Source organism: Cryptomeria japonica, chromosome 3 (assembly GCF_030272615.1).
Source record: "Cryptomeria japonica chromosome 3, Sugi_1.0, whole genome shotgun sequence".
NCBI lineage: Eukaryota > Viridiplantae > Streptophyta > Pinopsida > Cupressales > Cupressaceae > Cryptomeria > Cryptomeria japonica.
The window spans coordinates 616,704,039-616,725,608 of record NC_081407.1 but is presented as its reverse complement, the minus strand read 5'-3'; positions in this window follow the sequence as shown (position 1 = coordinate 616,725,608).

Sequence of the window (21,570 nt, the reverse complement as noted above, 5' to 3'; positions counted from 1 at the left end):
GGCTCTCAATGTTGCTCTAGTGAAAAAGATGAATGAGCTTAGGACTGAACTGCTAAAAGATCAAAAGGACATAAGGAATGCCTTAGATGAGGGAAACTTGCTAATCAGCAAAATCTGTCAACCTCATCTATTCTGTGATGATGTGCTAGCCAATAAGAAAAATCTTCAAACGGACTTACAGTCCTACTTGGGCACATTTAAGACACCTTATGATTCCTTTGCAGCATATGGGCAAATTGTTCACTGGTTCCAAATCTAGTTAGCCAAGATGGAGCAAGAGATCAGTACATGGTCTAGGGATTTGCAGGAGCTTCAATTGGTATTACTTCCATGACTGCAAATTCTTCAAAAGTGTTATCTGAACCTAGATGCCCTGACAGACACACAAGAACTAAGCACAGTAGATGCCATTAGGGAACAGGTATCCCAGATGCAAACAGAGAAGGAAGTGGCAACCTCCCTACTTGAGTCCTGGTCTCTATCCATGAAACAATTTTTGCAGGACTATAAATTGGTTTTTGACAAGTATTATTCATTATTGTCATAAACTTTTATATATATATATATATGGAAACAGGGTTTTTCAGTGGTACTTTTTCATTATTGGCAAAGGGGGAGAAGTATATCTGGTTTTTGGTTTTAAAATTTTGATCTTCTGACACAGGGGGAGAAGTATCTGGTTTTGAAATTTTGATATATGCTATGATATATGCTATGTGCTCTGATGATTATGCTCTATATGCAAAATTGCTATACACTGTGTTGATTAAGGGATTGGTTTTAAAATTTTGATCTTCTGACACAGGGGGAGAAGTATCTGGTTTTGAAATTTTGAAATTTTGATATATGCTATGATATATGCTATATATGCAAAATTGCTATACACTGTGTTGATTAAGGGATAGTGTATATGCTTAGGGGGAGCAATTTTGTTAATGGCAAGTTTTTGTTGTACAACACTTAGATGTCAAAATTTTATTTTCCTAAGTGTTGCCATCAATGCCAAAGGGGGAGATTGTTGGCATTTTTGTTTATTTATGTTCTGATTGTCATTGATGGACACACATTTGTATTGAGATCCCCTTTATATGTATGAGCTCAAGCTCAACCGGTATTTGTTCCAACTGGTATGTTGTATTCTAGTCTTTAGACTAGTGGTGATTTTGCAGAATGTGTTTCCTGGTTTGAAGCAGCATGTCGACCCCAAGTGGTTCATTGATCCCAAGCGGTATGAGGGACAAAAGTGGCACAACACATTCTTACCAATCTTCATTTTCGTCAAACCGGCAACCAGTATTTTGTATGAACCGGTAATACTCTGTGATGAGTTACCAATCCACCGATTGTTTGATGGTGCTAACACATTGACGGTGCTTTTTGTGTCGTGTTACTGAGTATGTCTAGATTCATTGAACCTAGGAAATTGTAATGTAATCCTATTGGACTAACATGAAATCAGATTCCTTTAAAAGGACATCATGTCTAGGGTCTTAAGTTGTTGCTGAAAGGGTTAATGTTGTGCTAGGGTTTAAGGTGGATGTTGAGTTGTAAGAACGATCTTATTTGAGAAGATCAAGTTGCAACTGAGAGAGAGATAGAGAAGATTGAAGTAATGCCAGAATGCATTAACTGTGAGCAACACTGGATCTAACCAAGTAGTTTGTGCTATTAGATAGATCAAACTTTTGTTGATTACTCACATCTTTGACAAGTCTGTAGCCCTTAACTAGGTAGGCCTCAAAGGCTTTGTAAAATATTCTAACAAGGTGGTTCACACCCGTGAATCTAAAATCCTCTAACAAGGTAGTCTTTAATCGGACTTATCTCCTAACTGAGATTGATCTTCCTAACAGGATCTGTTCTAGTGAAGAACATTGTAAGACCTTAACCGGTCTGGTTTCTATTCTGCGGATAGTGACTTGTGAGTTCCATCTCACTATGGTTTTTCCCAGTTGGGTTTCCATGTCAAATATCTTGTGTTACGGTTGTATTGCTTTTGTGGGTGAGTGCTTTATTCGCATTTTGGTTTGCATGTGTGGTAACCGGTTTGATTGTTAGACTACTTTACCAGTTTATCTTTAGACTATGTAAGTGTTTTAGTGCAGAGATTTTTGGCATACTAATTCACCCCCCCCTTAGTATTCATAATCCTGCTTTTCCATGGAACCATGCACATTACGCCACTCCAGATGCGCTGCTGAAAATTTTAAGATAACTTGAAAGTATGGGAGTCCGATGTGTTTGATACACTACTTCCACACTTCCATGTCCATGTTCACCTGCGTAATCTTTGCTTTATGTGGCTCTAAATGATCAAAGCAAGCTGTTAGCATCGACTCTATCCTCACCACTTTTGAAAAGTCATCAGTGGTCAGAGATTTTGTTTCTTTTACAAGTTGCACTCTTTCTTTGAAGATCTTGGCCATATTTGCAGTGGCTTCAATTGTCTACCCATCATCCTTCATGAGTCGTATATCAATGCACTTTAAATCCTTCTGCATTGTATCAATCAACTCCTTCAACCCTTTAAATAATTTAGCAGATTCCTCATGGCCTTGCCTAATAATTGAATTTCTCCATTTGACGTTCTTTCTTGACACCTAAAGCACATTATCATCCAGATTTTCCACTAGTTTCTCAGTTAGGAATTTCATCACACCAAAATTTTGCATGTCATTCATTTGAGTCAAGATTGCCACCCATTTGGCTCTTTCCTTCTCCCATGCAACAGTTTCTAGCTCTAGTTCTTTGCTCATAGTTATGGGGTCTTCATATACTTTAGTTGTTAGGACCTAGAGACAATTGATTGGAGGGGGTGAATCTATTGTCTATTAATTTCAACCTAAATATAACTTAATCAAACTTGATACATAATATCAGTAAACCAAACTTAATGTTGGTTGACATATTAACAGTTAATATCAATACCAGTGAAACTTAATGCATGAAACAAAAAGAGAAACAACATTCATTACACATAACACAGATATTTGTACGTGGAAACCTTGTAAGGAGAAAAACCACATTGGGAAACCTTACCCACAGTCAGATGATACTACCATAGATAGTATGTGTATACAAATGGGGTTCTACACATGCAGAAAGGCCAACCGCCCAGAGCTCACTGCTCAATCACAAAATAGGAGTCACACTGACTACAATTGGATGATTAAATCCAATGATGATGTACTGCACAAAATAGCATCTCCAATGTTGAATTCAATACTGGTTAAGCTCTAATAATCACCTTCAAACCTTCCTTGAACCTTCTCTATGGTCTGCTCATATAATCTTCAATATTCAGACATATCATGTTAAAATACCATAACCTTTTTCTTCTCTTCTCATACCATTATATCATCTCACAAATGAGACCTTACATATATACCAAAACCTAAGACCAAATGTGTAGGTCAACTAATTAAGAATATTAAAATAAATTACAAATAAGTCAAGATGTGATGCATCATGTCGGCTCAATACAATTACAACAATATCCAATTAATAAATCATCTCCATAATGTGTCATGCTAATCAAGAATAGATAATGTGTGTCGGTACATAACCTAGACCAATTTGTCGGTAACATCAAATATGTCAACCCGATTAGACCAATAACCAAAATACCAAAATCAAGTGTCCAAACCATGTCTTCGACATAACCAAGTGATCTCCAAATGATAACAAATCATCCTCAGTGTTGGTGAACAATATACCGGTGACTGTGCATAAGTCACTGAACTTACCGGTGAACATAATGTGATGGTTCAACATAACCAAAGATCTCCAGAAGGATAAGTGTTGATAAGTGTTGACATCAATGACAAAACCAATGCAACACATCCATAATACCAACAATCTCCTCCTTTGGCATTGATGGAAACACAAGATGGAAAAACATCTAAGTGCCAAAACAGAATGCCAAAAACCAACAATCTCTAGGATAGATCAATACCGGAAATCAAAATACAAATGCAGAGAGTATATATCACTCCCCCAATAAGTAATCTCTTTTCAAAGGATAATGTTTTTCCATAGATATATTTCCCCCATTGACATCAAATGCCAAAGCAATATAAATACCAAATACAATCAATTCATAGAACCAATTACAATAATAAATTGTTATATCCAACTTCTCCCCCTGAGAAGTAGCTCTCCTCCATCAAAGCCAGAAAAAGGTTTTCTTTGTTAATTTTGTTGGTTTGATGCCAATCATCAACTGTCTAATTCTCTACCCGTGAGGGTATAACCCAAAGCTACTCTCTGAGATATTCAAAAGTTTCCTTTGGCAAAGGCTTAGTAAAGATATCTGCATTCTACTCTTTAGTATTCACATAAACCAATCTCACTTCTTTTGCTTCAACATTCTCTTTCAAAAAATTATATTTGATAGAAACATGTTTAGTTTTAGAGTGAAATATCGGGTTCTTAGATATATCAATTGGTGCTGAATTATCACAATAAATGATTATAGGTTCTTCACATTTTACCTTTATGTCCTTCAACATTTGCTTAATCCATAATACCTGAGTACAATTAGTTGCTATTGCAACATATTCTGATTCTGCTATAGATAATGATGTACAACTTTGTTTCTTGCTCAACCATGAAATCAATTTGCTACCAAGAAAGAATGCCCCGCCAATGGTGCACTTTCTGTCATCTACATCTCCTACCCAATTTGCATCGATGTATGCACATAAATCAAATTTTTTATCTTTAGGATACCATAAACCAAGATTTGTTGTGCCTTGTAGATACCGAAAAATCCTTTTCAATACTGATTCATGATTTTCTTTAGGATTACTCTGAAATCTTGAAACAATACATACTACAGTCATTATATTAGATCTTGTTATAGTAAACTTCCAATCATAGATTTATATCTTGTCGGATTAACAAGAGTTGATTCATCCTTCAATGACAATTTATCAGTTGTAGTCATAAGAGTTCTTACTAGTTTAGAGTTTTCCATACCAAATTTCTTTAGTAGTTCCTTCAAGTACTTTGTTTGACATATGAATATGCCCTTATCAGTCTATGAAATCTGCAATCCTAAACAAAATTTTATCTCCCCAATCATAGACATTTCAAATTATTCTTGCATCTTATTAGCAAAGTCTTTACACAATCCATCTTCTCCTCCAAAAATGATGTCATCAACAAAAAATTCAATAACCAAGATGTCTTCATTAGTCAATTTGAAATATAAGTTGTTGTCAGCATTACCTTTAGTGTAACCAAGCTTCAAAAGGTATTTGTCCAATCAAGCATACCAAGCTCTAGGAGCTTGCTTCAATCCATATAAAGTTTTCCTTAGTCTGCAAACCATATCTTTGTCATTTGTTAATGAAAATCTATCCATTTGTTCAATGTAAACTTCTTCTTCAAGATCACCATTCAGAAATACATATTTTACATCCATTTGATATGCTTTATAGTTTGTGTATGCTGCAAATGCAAGAAATAATTTGACTGCCTCAATTCTAGCTATCGGTGCAAAGGTTTCATTGTAATCAATTCCCTCTTTCTGTGAATATCCTTTACACACTAATATTTCTTTGTTTTTTATTAGCTTACCATATTCATTAAGTTTATTTCTGAATACCCATTTAGTTCCAATTACATTTTTGTCTTTAGGTAGGGGAACCAATGTCCATGTATTGTTCTTTTCAATTTGTTCTAATTCATCTTCCATAGCTTTAATCCAATGTTTATCTTCACATGCCTCAATAACAGATGCTGGTTCAATTTGAGAAATTAAACATACCTCCTCATTTACCAGTCTTCCTCTTGTCAAAACTCCTTGATACTTACTCCCAATTCTCTGACTTTCAGAATGATTTAATCTTACATACCTAGGTGTGTTTACTTGCTACTGTTCTTCAAACACTGTGGAATTCTCTGATGATTCCGGTGTGACTGGATCCACATTCTATACCGATGCACTCTGTATATGTTCATTTGTGATCATCTCAATTGCCGGTTCAGAATCCATAGACCTTGAATTTCCTCTAAATTGTTCATCTATCTTCACATTTGCACTCTCAATGATTTTCTACAATCTTTTATTAAAACATCTATATGCCTTACTCTTAGATGAATAACCTATAAATATTCCTTCATCACTTCTAGGATCAAATTTACCAATATACTCATCTCTCCTAATGTATCATTTGCTTCCAAATATTCTGAAGTATTTAAGAGAAGGAGTATTACCAAACCATAATTCATAAGGTGTCTTAACAGTTTCACTTTTTATGTGAACTTTGTTGAAAGTGTAAACCATTGTATTCACTACTTATCTCCAGTACACATGATGTAGATTTGCTTCTGATATCATGCTTCGAGCTACATCCAGAATAGTTATGTTCTTCCTTTCAACAACTCCATTTTGCTGAGGTGTCTGGGGAGCTGATAGTTGTCTTCTAATTCCATTCACTTCACAAAATGTATTAAACTCCTTAGATGTAAATTCACCTCCTTGATCTAATCTTAAACATTTGATTTTCTTACCAATTCCATTCTCTACCATTGCCTTGAATAGTTTGAATTTCCCCAAAGCTTCCGATTTCTCCCCGACAAAAGTAACCCAACACATTCTAGAGTAATCATCAATGATTAGCATAAAGTATCTATCTCACTGTCGACTTCTTGTTCTTACTGGACCACACAAGTCAGTATGAATTAAATCAAGAACATTATTGGATTTCTCAGAAATACTCTTAAAAGTCATTCTAACTTGCTTTCCCATTTGACATTCCTTACATAATGGATTATGAGGTTTTACAATCTTAGGTAAATCCCTTACTACCTTAGATGAGCTAATCTTTATAATGCAATCAAAATTCACATGACGGAGTCTTTTATGCCATAACCAACTTTCATCAATATGTGTAATCAAGCATGTCTTTTAATTGTTATTCAAATGAAAGATATTACCTCTAGTTTGATTACCGGTTGCAATCTCCAAACCAGTTCTATTCATGATTTTGCATTTACCATTCTTGAATTGTAACTGAAATCCCTTTTCAACTAGTTGACCAACACTCAAAAGATTATACTTCAAACCTTCAACATAATAAACATTGTCAGTATTGTGCTTACAATCAAAAGATATAGTGCCTTTTCCTCTGATCAAACAATCTTTTTCATCCCCAAATCTTACTAGACCTCTATTGTATTCCTGAAAAGATAAGAATTTACTTTTATCACCAGTCACATGATGTGAACATCCAAAATCTATAATCCATTCATCCTTTTCTTCAATTTTAGCTATGAGGGCTTGCTCTACTGGTGGAACAGTAGGTGTTGGTTGATATTATTTTATTACAAAAAAATCCCATCCATTGTCTACTGGTTCTTCATCAAAACCATCAGTAACTCCTTCATCAACATAGTAACATGATTTGTCTCTATTCTTCTTAAATCTGTATCTCTGATATTCAGGGTTAGGCTTATATGTTTATTTAGCTTCTTCTCTTAATCTTGCATGTCTATTAGGACATCTAGATGCCATATGACCAACTTTATTGCAATTAAAACATTTAAATGGTGCTTTACCTTCATACTTACTTCCAATAGGACCTTTAGGCATTTTCCTTGCAAATAGTGCTTCAAGTTCTTCCAGTTCTTCATTTTCCCTCCTGATATCTTCAAGTTCTCTTGCATAAAGTTCTTTCCAATCAGATTTGTTAGCTGATGATGAAGATGTTGTAGATGATGATGCTTTGAAGGCTAAATCTATCATAATTGTAGCAACATGACCAAGTTCTTCAAGCTCAAATGCTAAAAGTTTTCCAACCAAGGTATCTCTAGATACTGATGTATTAGGCATTGTTCTCAACTCATTAATAGCATTTACTTTCATTTTGTATGTTGGTGGCAAAGCTCTTAAAACTTTAGAAACAATCTCATCTTCACTTAAGGAACCTCCACAACATTTTATTCCTAAAACAATTTCATTAACCCTTTCCATAAAAGCAAAAATTCTTTCATCTTCTTCCATTTTCAGATTTTCATACCTGACCCAGAAGCATTCCAGTTTTGTATTTTTGACAGTGGTATCTCCTTCATTCAATGTTTCCAATTTATCCCAAATAGCTTTAGCAGTAGGTTGGTCTGGTAATCCCATGATTTGCTGATCTAATAAGGTGCTCAAGAGTGCTTCTCTTTCTTTGCAATCATTCTCTTGATCCTTACCCAATGTTGGTGGATTAGGTTGATTCGGTGTAGGACCAACATAGCCATTCCTTGTAACATCTCATATGTCTTTTCCGATGCTATTCAGATGTGTCTCCATTCTGATCTTCCATATACCATAGTTAGTTCCATCAAGTTTTGGACTGACCTTCCTGAAAAAGTTAGTTGCCATATGTAGAATCTCCTCAAGTTTTTAAACTTCTGCACAAAGAGGACTTAGCTCTGATACCAATTGTTAGGACCCAAAGGCAACTGAGATGGGGGGGGTGAATCAGTTATCTATTAATTTCAACCCAAATATAACTTAATCAAACTTGATACATAATACTGATAAACCAAACTTAATGTGGGTTGATAGATTAACAGTTAATATCAATACTGGTGAAACTTAATGCATGAAATAGAAAGAGAAACAACATTCATAGCACATAACATAGAGATTTGTATGTGGAAACCCTATAAGGAGAAACACCACGGTGGGAAACTTTACCCACAATCAGATGATACTACTGCAGATAGCATGTGTATACAAATGGGGTTCTACACATGCAAAAAGGCCAACCACCTAGAGCTCATTGCTCAATCACAAAATAGGAGTCACACTGACTACAATTCGATGATTAAATCCAATGATGAGGTATTGCACAAAATAGCATCTCCAATGCTGAATTCAGTACTGGTTAAGCTCTGATAATCATCTTCAAATCTTCCTTGAACCTTCTCTATGGTTTGCTCATATAATATTCAATATTCTCACATACCATGTTAAAATACCATAACATTTTTCTTCTCTGCTCATACCATTATATCATCTCACAAATGAGACCTTACATATATACCAAAACCTAAGGCCAAATGTGTACGTCAGCTAATTAAGAATATTAAAATCAATTATAAATAAGTCAAGATGTGATGCATCATGTTAGCTCAATACATTTACAATAATATCCATTTAATAAATCATCTCCATAATGTGTCATGTTGATTAGGGATAGATAATGTGTGCTAGTGCATAACCTAGATCAATTTGCCAGTAACAACAAATATGTCAACCCGATTAGACCAATAACCAAAATGCCAAAGTCAAGTGTCCAAACCATGTCTTGGACATAACGAAGTGATCTCCAGATGATAACAAGTCATCCTCAGTACCGGTGAACAATATAACCTATCAGTGAACAATATACTAGTGACTATGCATAAGTCACTAAACTTACCGGTGAACATAATGTGTCGGTTCAACATAGCCAAAGATCTCCAGAAGGATAAGTTTTGATAAGTGTTGACATCAATGACAAAACCAATGCAACAAATCCATAATACAAACATTAACCAGGCTCACAATGTAGTTAGAACCTTTTTGTGCAATAGAATCAAGCCATTTATCGAATATTTCAGCTATCATGTGGCTCCTCTGGAGTTGATCTAATAAATTTTGGTTCATCGGTGATCTGGGATCAAAGGATAATGCCATCTAAGATAGTGGCTGAGGGCTTGGATGGTGTATGGTGTTGATGTACTCTGCCATTTGAGTGACAACCTATTTGAGCTCCTTTTTATCTTTTTCATCCTTCCAAGACCTGGATATCATCCTCTTTGTGGAGGATTCCAAGTGTTTAGCATCTACCACCCTTGAAGAAACTCCTAAATCAATATTCTCCACAGTAAAATCATCTTCATTGGCCTTCTCTGAATCTCTTCCTAAGATGGATTTAGCTACTTTAGCCACCCAATGACCTGTTGTCTCATCCACTTCCACCATTGCCCATTGAGCTTCTTTGGTTTAGATACTTTCCAGAAGAACTTGCTCACCATATCCTCCATGGGAATTGTAATAGGGACAACATTACATTTCTTCCTAATGGACACTCCTAGCCATCAAGGAGTGCTGGGAGTTTCTTTAGACAGTGGAGGTGTCTGAGCATCTAGGGAATCAATAATACTCAGAGTGCTCATTGGGTTTGGCCCTTCTTTAGGTTCCTTACTTGCATCTGTATCCTGTAATGGAGGGTTATTCAATACATGTTGATCCATTGTCACTTCAGTTTCTTCACTCGAATCCAAGTCTAAAACAATTTGGTTCACCACTGGTTCTCTTCTCTTCTTTTTGCTCCTTGAGTGAGTAACTCAGACTACTAAAGAATTCAATGGATACCTCTTTGATCTTTTGGGTTGAACCTCTTTAATAATTGGCATTGTGTCACCTACAATATCAACAATCTTGTTAGAGGAAGAAGTAGGAATCTGAGTTGTAGCACGTGGGCTTACTGTTAATTCATGGGGAGGCATGTTTGAATCCTTTCTGAACTTTTGATCCCTTAGCCATTTTTCTGTTCTTCTTATGAAATTGAAGGACTTGGCTTGAATTCTTTCTTCCTCTCTTTTATCCCAGTCGATTTTAGGAATTGGTTGCCCTTGAACCTTTTCGTTGAATCCAGGATCTAAGACATATTCCCCTTCCTCTTCTTGTACACTTGATACATTAATGGGAAATTTTATGGTAATAACCTGCTGTAGGGTGAACCTTGACCATAACCTCCTCCTCACTTCGAATTTATCTCCACAATTTTCCCAGTAATCTTCTAACTAGGGTTCATGGAAGAAATGGTCATCCACATTCAGATTTTCTACAACATATCCCTTGCTGTCAAATTTTTGCCTAGCAATGTAAGGTTGCAGGTTCATTTTCTTGAACTGCAATTCTAAGTTCAAGGCATCAGATACAAATTTACAACTGTAATAACCAAGTTGAATTCGAAAAACAACTCCAAATTTACCCTTTGTCCCTAATCTTTTTTCAATGTGAGCCAATTATCGGCTCACTTCAATTAGTACATAACTGTCAAAAGCATATCTGGGTAATTTGAATGGCTCACCTTAAAAACCTCCCACCCGGATATAAGTAAATCTAGAAAAATAGATGAAATAACTTCCATAGATGCTAACCAGCTCCATGGCCTCTACTGACATTCTTTTATTAATATCCTCTTGCAATTCAAAAGCAAGCCATCCTACGAAAACATCATTCCATCTAATGAAATACTCTGCATACTTATGTTGTTGTAGGTAAGGGTAATAGTCATAAACCTTCATTTCGTCTACCCATGGCTCATTATACAATCCTTTCCAACCCCTAGTAGAGGCCAATATGTAGAATAAGTATGAAGACATGTAAAAGTTGGGCATACCAACAAAATTTCTAAAACCCTCATGAAGCCTTTCAATGATAACCTGAGCCCAATCACATTATTTCTCACCAGCTAATAACACCTGGATATAGAAGTACATCCAATCCTCCCAGTAGAAAGAGTGCAAGTTTCCTTTAAGTCTATTTAGCAGTATGATGATATCTCGCACCTCTATGATGAAATGTTCCCTGGTAAGAGGCTTAGGTAACTGGGACCCCCTTTTTTGAACCTTCAGAAGCCAATTCCTTGCAATAATGCTTCTATATGTTCTTTTCTTCTCAGAGAAAAATGCATATGAGATCCCAATTGACCAGTCCTCGTATGGCTCCTTATGTGGGATCCCCATCACAACCATTATTATCTCTTTGTTAATCTCCACAAACAACTCACCACTACTAGTTCTAATGCACCTATTGCCAGTGTCATATCTGTTCATGCACGCTATTACCAAATCTGGATAGGGAGCAGCGGTCGGAAAAGCAACGACTTCCATCAGGCCACTTCTTACTATCCTCTCCATCATTGAACCTGCTCCAAGGTTTTAAGCCCTTTCTAAGAAATCTCCCAAGTTATCTTGGGCCAAAGAGGTGTCCTCCAACTCTAGAAGTATACTCACCAAGCATGATGTTTGACCAATTTTTGGAAGTATTGGCCTCATTGAGGCCACTTTTACATTAAACAACAATTCCTAAACATGACATAATTATATTCCAAAATAAAAGATCTCTCTTACTCTGATCGACCTTCTGAGCAAAAATCATAGTAGAGGAGACTATGAAAACTCACCTATAACCACCATGAAATCTATGAAACCCTTGACAGAATGGAGCTAAAATTACCTTCAGTGTCTCTGGATCCTTCAATTATAGCAGCTACAACTTTTACAATTTTGAGAATTCACATGTCTTTTTAAAACAAATGGGAAAAGAGCTGAGAAAGATCTACACATACCTCATAATGATTCATTCAAACATGTGAGATAATAGAAATATGATAGGAACCTAACACTTTCTTAATTACCTATCAACTCCACACAAACCGTAAATGCTTTCATGATTTCTTTCTAAATTTAGAGTTTTAAACTATAAGATGCCAGGAATATTCCTTTTTGCAGCGCCACCTTTAGTGTTATTAAAGTCTTTAGAGACAACTTGGAATGAACCTTGAACCAACTTGCGAAGAGTTCAATGATTCAAGTTCAATTTGAGGAGACAGAACAAAGAATTATCAACCTCTAGGCCAAAACAACATCGAGAATGAGCAAAGACCTTTAACAAATAGAAAGGGAATTTTTGAACCTTGAACCTTGAACTGATTTGTAAATAGTTCAAAGTTCAATTTCAAAACTGACTTAACACGTTCACATTTGCTCGTTAAATAACATTACATGGCCGCGACTCACACAAGAGAACCGGTTGAACCTTGAACCAAAAAGGTTCAAGGGTTCAAAGTTCAATACAAATTACAACAATGTGCTTGCCTTACCATAATACAAAGTCATGAAGAGCATTACTTAAAGCACACTTTGAACATTGAACCTTTGAACTATAAAAAGTTTCAAGGACTTAGGTTCAAAGAAAAGAAACATAAGACCAAAAGAGGAAAGAAACACCAAAGGCGATCTCTGAGTTTGAAATTTTAATAAAAAATTGAGGGGGGTGCTAACACAATCCATCAATGGAAATCATCGTATCCCATTGTCTCATCTCCCTCATCCACTAATTACCTATTTACAACCTATCACTCATCATGTTTTTCTCTCAACTCATTTTCCAACCATCTTCTTCCAAATATAACCTCCCATTCTTCATGTTGACTTAGTGTAATCAACTTAAATCAACCTTATAATCCAAATCTATCAAATCACATCCAATCATCATCATCCCTAAATCAAGATTGGAACTTTGCAAAAGTTAATCTAGATCTTTTCATCCTTTGAAAATCCCTAATTAGCATAGTATTTGAGAAGCTATATATCCCAAGTATTATTCATAATTATATTTAACCCTTTGGGTTTTATCAAAAACCCTTATCCATGCCTAACCTTACGTAGGAACATAAGTCTATCTCATATTAGCAAAGACCCAATCAAATCCAATCTTAATCAAAGGTTCTAGATTCAACCTAGCTAGGTTTTAACCTTGCTTTATAACCAAATCACGAATCCCTACACCTTATCTAGTCTTGCTTGGAATTTTTGTCTATCCCAAGTGAGAGAAGATTCTAATCCAACCTAATCCTAATAAAAGGATCAAGGTTCAATCCAACCTGACCTAATCTTGATCAAAGGACCAAGGTTTAAACCAATCCAACATCCAATCCTACACTAAGGTTCAATTTTTTCAAATCAAATCACTAAGTCCTAAGTCTCATATCCATTCATCTAACATTCCCACATCCAACCATCCTTCCACTCTCAACATTTTGAAGTAACCCTTGCCTAGTCTTGATGCAAACCCAAAAATAAAAAGATGGTTGTGCAAAGAGATGAACTTCTCGATCTCAATCCTCATAAAATATCTTCTCCAACCCAAATCCAAAATCCAAAAATCAGAGCTTGGTATGAGAAAATGCAAATGGAAATTTGAGGATCTTCCTATCAATCATGTCCACCCTAATACATGTACCAAATCAATCCGATAACATATGATCCATATACTATATCTCCTTTCATTCCACCTCAACACATTATATCCAATCCCAGTCCATCTCACATTCCTTCTTCTTCCTCTACCTTTGAAAAGGGAAATCCTTCTCATCCCTCATCCAACACCCAACCTTGCAACACCATCTTCATTCCTAGTCAATAATTCTATTGAGATTACACCTCGCTTGCTGAGCCCATAGAGGCGGGTCCAAGCTGACACAATGGTCTTTTCCATGATCCGTCCCTTTGATGAACATATACAAAAACCTCAATGATATAACCAAAATGAGTATTGCGATTACCATCCTATCCAAGGTCATGCCACTAGAAAGTACCCGAGTTTAAAAAAATTACATTCAGGGCCTCATTAACAAGGGTGACATTGAAATTGTGCTCCCATCCCATTCAAACCAGGAAGAACCTCAATCCCTTAAGCTTCATGAATATTCCATCACTTCACCCACCCAAGTTGAAGAATCCATATCCTCCTCCAACACACCATCTCCACAACCCCAACCAAGGCAAGAGCCTATTCCAAAGCATGCTAGCATAAATTGCTCTCCACCTCAAGATAAAAACATCCCTCCATCTCATGATATCATTTAATCTCAAAATCTAAATCCACCCTCCACTCCATCGTATGATCCCCTTCAATCTCAAGATCCAATTATCATCCCTACTCCCCTTCAAGATCTCATTCCTCGTCTAGATAAAATCATCCATTCTATCCAATACAATTATTATCCTCCATGTCAAGATCAAATCACTCCATCTCATGACCCCCTTACAAGTCAAGATCAAATCATCCCCTTATCTCCACGCCATGATCCTCATCCATCCCAAAATCTAATAATCCCTCGCATTCCACCAGATGATCCCATCCCAAGTCAAGATCAAAGTATTCCTCCATCTCCATCTCAAGATCCTAATATTCCTCCTAATCCCCCACATTATCCTAATCCCCCACAAGATCCCAATCCTACACAAGATCCCATCATCCCTATCCAAGATATCCATGAATCCCATACCTATCAACTTGGCTCTTCCACCTTTACCCATTATGGTTTCCTCGAAGAGCTTACAACTCCTCTCGTATCCTATCCCCCTCAAAATGGACTTGCATCTTATTTCCAAAATAATAAGTATTCTATTGGAGAAAAAAATGCAAAAAAAAGAATTATCGAGGCATAGGGTTAGGCCTCCATGAACAAGGCATATTGGAACCCCTTCAAGTAATAGAAAATGAAAGATCATATGGTCTTGGCTACAAATCTCATGGTCAAGATGTTGGCTTATCTTTTGTCCCTCCTAAATTCAAATCCCTTTGTATAAATCAAAATCACATCATCCCCCATCTTCCGCATCCATTGTAGGCCCTTATGTCCAAAAGTCCATTCCTTCCTCATCTGCATCCATTTTGGGCCCTTATGTTCCAAAGCTAAATGTTTTATCCCTTCCATACATCTTGGTTCCTTATGTCCCTCCATCCACCATTCCATCACCTCAAATGATCCCTAAGTATGATCAACAAAGGCACACATCCTTGAATTCCTTCCAATATTCTCCCTCCATCATCCCATCCATAAAATCTCAAAGTCAGTTATCCTCATGCACTCATACCATTGTTATTAGAAGAAATTTGGATGCCAAACATGAACTGCATAAAGCTAGAAATCCACAAAAATCCAAGGATCAACATGTCCCCTTAAGACAACATGCTGAAGTAAAGAAAAATATGATCCAAAAGAAGAAGAAAAAATCAAAAAGGCCACAAAGGCCCACAAGGAAAAAATCAATAACTATGTGTATTTCAAAGCCTCTCATAAAAGAAATGAACCTCAAAGACAAATCCAAACTGGTATCCAAACTTGCTAATCCAAAAGCTTCCTCCACTCATAAGTCCTCAAATCCTCCATCTTTAAAATCTATTTTGGGCTCTTATGTCTCAAACTCCACTATCTTAAGTCCATCATCCCCTTCATCTATTTTTAGTATTCATAACCCCAAGTCCACATTTGATCCCCTATCTAATTTAAAATCCTCTCCTCTATAGCTACACCACCCTTCAAGGTGTGTGCCAATGTTGATCTTCCCAACATCCCCATCCATTTATTCACAAGTCTTCCAAAACCTCATCCATTTTTCAACATCCATTCTCCATAATATTATTACTTTATTCCATACTTTTGTATAAATCCTTATCCCCCTCCATCTTACATCCATTCTATCCCCTTATCCATTTCTATAAACATCTATGAGCACACCTCTAGTTATTTTGATTCAATACAACACATCTAAGGGATACCATCAGTGGAACTAGATGCTTGAGTCATTCCTCCACCTACCTTTCACGCATCCACTATCTTCCAAATATATCCATCCACTTGTCCAAATCCTTATCGTAATCAATTCATCTAAACTATTCAAAAAATCCAAAAAAGTTAAGAAAAAGAAAACAAATAGTAAAGAGTTCAAAAAATCCATCCAGTGGTGAAAACCACATCTTGTGGTGCCTTGGGTATGTAGCATGATGAAAAATTGGTAAACAAGTGTCACACATAATCCCCTCATCCTCTTTCACTCTAAACTTGTGGGAAAGCTTCATCCATACTACCCTACTATCTACATCCAATCCATCTATCCTTCATCCAATATCCACCATTGTATCTAAGCCCATCCTCCTTTCCTATCTTTTATCTATCTAAAATATCCTATCCATATCCTCCATATCATATTCATTATCATATCTAAAGAAATCCTTCCTACCTTTGATCTTGATCATTCTAGAGGAAAAATAATGTATATACATTCTTTGGAAAATGCAATCCTTAAATTTCTCCCCCATACATATTTGTTCCACACTATCATTCAATCTTGTACAACTTTATCCGCCATCCTTCCATCCTTAATTGCACCACCTATAGTGTGGGGCATTTTAATCCTTTTCAACATAGTCCTTGGGTATCCATCCTGCTATCCTCCATACTTTAGTCCTCCATATCCTATTTGAGCAATCTCTCTGTGCTATGCTCAAATTCATCATTGCTAAATAGAAAATAAGGAAAATCGTGAATCCCTTAACTATCTAAGCAATTCGAACACAAACCAATGAAATAGATACAAAATAGACTAAAATTAAACAATGTAAAACTCCCTATTGTGCATCATGGCTTCCATTGTTCTTCTCCTCTTTGTGGTATGGTGGCTCTCAGATATCGCGCTAGCAACCTGCAAATGACACAAAGATTCAAAGTTCATGGTTATTGAAAATGGAGATTGAATGCTCAATTATAGATAATTGGAGATGATTGATTGAAAGGTGGAACATATTGATCAAGAGGTGGAACTCAGGTGAGCTCACATGTTGATTGATAGTTGAACTGTTGATTTGGAGGTGAAACAAAATAGATTGAATAGATTAAATGAGTTAATTAATTGAGAAAAATCTAACTGAAGGAAGAAAAAGAATGATTGGAGGAAATAAAGAGGAGGAAATAGTTAACTGATTGAAAGTTGATTGAGAGCTTTAATTAGAAAAAACTAACTAAAAGATGGAAATAGGAATTGAAGAGATAATTGAATTAATTAATTAATTGATTGAATTAATAATTTAGCACATGCTTGAATTTTGACTTAGATTTTCAATTTGATCTTTGCATGAGATTTATTCAAATAATTGAATTTATTTTAAATTCAATTTAGTATTTGAATATATTTAGAACTTGACTTTGATTTTCAATTTGATTTTTTGAAATCATGCACATGTATTTGAAATTAGAAGAAATTTAGAAGAATTTGAAATTAAATGAAATTAGAATTTGGGGATTTGGAAATGGAATTAGAAGAACTAATTAGTTAATTAAATAATTTAAAGAAACTATTTAATTATTTAGAAATGGACTTTAATTAAATAATAAAGATTATTTAAATTAAAGGATTAAATCACAATTAATTAAATAATAAATATTTAATTAATATTTAGAAAAGGGTTGAATGATTAATTGATTAGAGACAAAACTTGAAAATGAATCTACTTGAATAATAAAGATTATTTAAATTGGGGATTAATACTCATTGTGTGCGGGAAAAGTGGTGCAATGAAACATAAATTTTGGTTTCTAGACAAGTCCACACACCAATGGGACCCTTGGTGCAAGTTATGGAGCTATGTTGAATATATCAACTCCCCAAGGGACATTCCATTGTTCTCTATCTCACAGGATCCCTCAAGCCAATGCCTTTTCTCTCATATCACAGAGCAAAGTGACTTAGGAATGACAACTATGAGAATGAGGGGTATTGATCAACTTAATATGAATGCAATCCTAGTTATGCATGATATTAAATCTAGTATGAATTAAACTAGCATGGATATGATGATAAGATGAAAGATTAGTAAAATTTATCCTAACATGATATACTAGTCTAATATGAGAATGCTATGATAATAGAAATGCTTCTAAAAATGCTTATTTAGATGATTTATATTCAAAGAGAGGCTAAATGCTTGATTTAAAATGATTATGTTAGATGCTTAGTAAAATGCCTATAAGTTTGATACTAAAGACTTGGATATGAAAATGAGGGAAGAAGGGTTCTATTTATAGGAAAAATAGGGCAATGGATGGTCAAGATTGGATAATCTTATCAAGGGCTAGGATTGAAAGTTAATCAATCTAAGTTTACAATTCTCACCAATGAAATGGTGACAATTGTCAACAAGAGACTTCTTGAGAGGAGATGAAAGAAGCATTAAATGCTTGAGAAGACATGAAGGTTACCTTAGGAGGTGAGGGTTAAGGTTAGGCTAGGGTCATCCATTGGATAAAGCTTTTATCCAAGGGGTAAACTCTTGTGTAAAGGTTAAAGGGATAACCAAGGGTAAAGCCATGAGTGCCTGATGAGACCCTTGGGTTAGATGAAGGTTGAGCTAGGCAAAAAGTCTCTAACCATGCCAAAAGGGTGAGTTAACCATGAATGGTTTGGAAGACTTTGGGGACAAATTTGTAAGAGTCCTTCCAAATTTGGGGGAACTCAAAAAGTTAGCTTGTTGAAGACATAAAGGCTTTAATGCTTTTGGAAGACTTTCCTCCAAATTTGAGAAGTGACATCCTCAAATTTAGGGAAAGGGGATGATTGAAGGGTTTAGGCTAATTGATTAGGATTAGATGGGTTCTAGAAGAATTTAGAAAGGGGGTTTAGGAGGCAAGTGGGAGATGTAGGATTTTGCAAGTGGGTGGGAAAAATAGAATTTAATTAAAATAAAATTAATTTATTTCAATTGTGGTTGCAACTTGCATTTGTAGGATTTTGCAAGTGGGGGATTTAATTAAATGTGGGGGATTTAATTAAATGGCTTAGATAGAAGAAGGGTATATTAATTAAATCTTCATTGAATTAATAAGCGATTAGAAGAATAGGGATATTAATTAAATCTTAATTTAATTAATTGGAAGAATAAAGAATAATTAAATGAATAAAATTCACTTAACTCATTGTGCAACTTTTAGGTGTCTACACTCATAATTAATTAAATAATATATATTTAATTAACATTAGAAAATGATTAAAATGACAATAGATAGAAATAGACATAATTAGTAAGATGATGAGGAAATATGAAATTAGAAGAATAATATTAATTAACTTAATTAAATAATTAAAGAATTATTTAATCAATTAGACTAATAATTAGTACATGATCAATGAGACATTTTTAGGTGTCTACACTCTCCATCCCTCCATCCTTTTACCAAGCCTTGGTTCTCCCTTGTCATTGGTCCCAATTCATTTATCCTATCTCCACAATCCAATCATGTATCCTCCTCCCACCCTATCCACTCTATTTATGATCCCCATCAAACTGAGTTTTACTTGTCAAACTGAGCTTTTCCCAACTAATATGAGCTTATTTGGACTTGCGCATAATCCAAAAAACTATCCACAATGTATTAACTAAATCTAAGAAGAGATCCTCTTGACTAGTGTCTCTCCCAATTAGCTTAATCTATAGCTTATCATCAATTTATTCTATCAGTCAATGTCCATCGGGATGCATCCTTCCCATGCCTATTAGCCTATCCAAATCCATGTCCTACTCTTGGCAAAAGATGTTTGTTGGCCAAATGAGTAATTCTCTTGAATAATATTTTCACTCAACCTTGATGTTTGTTGGCAAGAGATGTTTGTTTCCCAAATGGGTAATTCTGTTGAATTTTATTTTATTTATTGTCCTAGGACTATACCTATTCATGTCTGCCTTGGTCATCCTATATCTTGGGTATGTTTGGATTGGTAAACATTGGTGCACAGTTTTTGTGGTATGACATGTTTATGGTTTCTCTTGTATGATCCAATAAGTCTTGCATTTACACCATCACAAATTTTTGAAAACTTGTGTACATTGAGATAACTTATTGTCTGAGATTCTAGCTCACACATCAGATATTTATACCATCTTGAAACCTATAATCAATAGTTTCGATACTCCTTTACAAAATCAAACTTAGTATTTCTCTTCATAAAATGCATATCAACAATCTCATCCTCTTCATTCATAAGCCTTCCATTCAACCCATCATATCCTCTTTCATCCCATCTCCCATTTTCCCTTGAGGCTTATCCCTCTCCTTTTTCACTTTCATCCTATAGTCCTATCCATTTCGAGAGCACACCCATGTTCTTGGAACCCACATGTTCTCTCGAGTGGGCATACCACTACCTCCTTGTTATCCTTCCTCAACCCACCAATGACTAGGCATCATGCTACTAGCTCGTTTCTTTTTCTATATATGATGTTTTAGTCTTCTTTGATCTAACATCACTTCATGTTGCTATATCAAAGAGGGGCAAAATGTGGACACATAAAATTAATTAAATTAATATTTACTTAATTATCCCGTGTCACATAATTAATTAATTTAATTATGTTAGTCAAAATGAATTAAATCATCTTTAATAAATTTTCCCTTCATCCATTTAATTAATTTATTAATTAATTATACTCATCTTCATTTCTCCTAAAGTTTGATTTATTTCAATAAATCAAACTCAACCTTAGGGAATATTCCAATTCTATTCCTAATCCCAATTAGCCAAATTAATTCATAATTAATTAAGCTAATTATTTTATTCCTACAAACCCACATTTTAGTCCCCCTCATTAAGCTAATTAACATAAGTCTAATACCTATTAACATTTATGCTATTTTTAAATACTACACACCTACCCACATCCATATGTGACTCCCCTTATAAATGAATTGCATGCACTATAAGTCATTTCACCTCTCCACCTCACCTTTGATCCATAGGTGCTCATACATGTGTGAGAATGACCTTCCCAATAGAGCCACCCTACCTCTTGCACATGTCATAAACATGTCACAACTAGCCCTTTACCTATTCAACATGTGACTCACAAGTCACCTCATAGCCGCCTTACCTCTTATACATGTCATAGACATGTCCTTTTCATGAACTTCCCCATGTGTAGTCACACATGTGTGAGCACACCTTGCCCTTGCACCC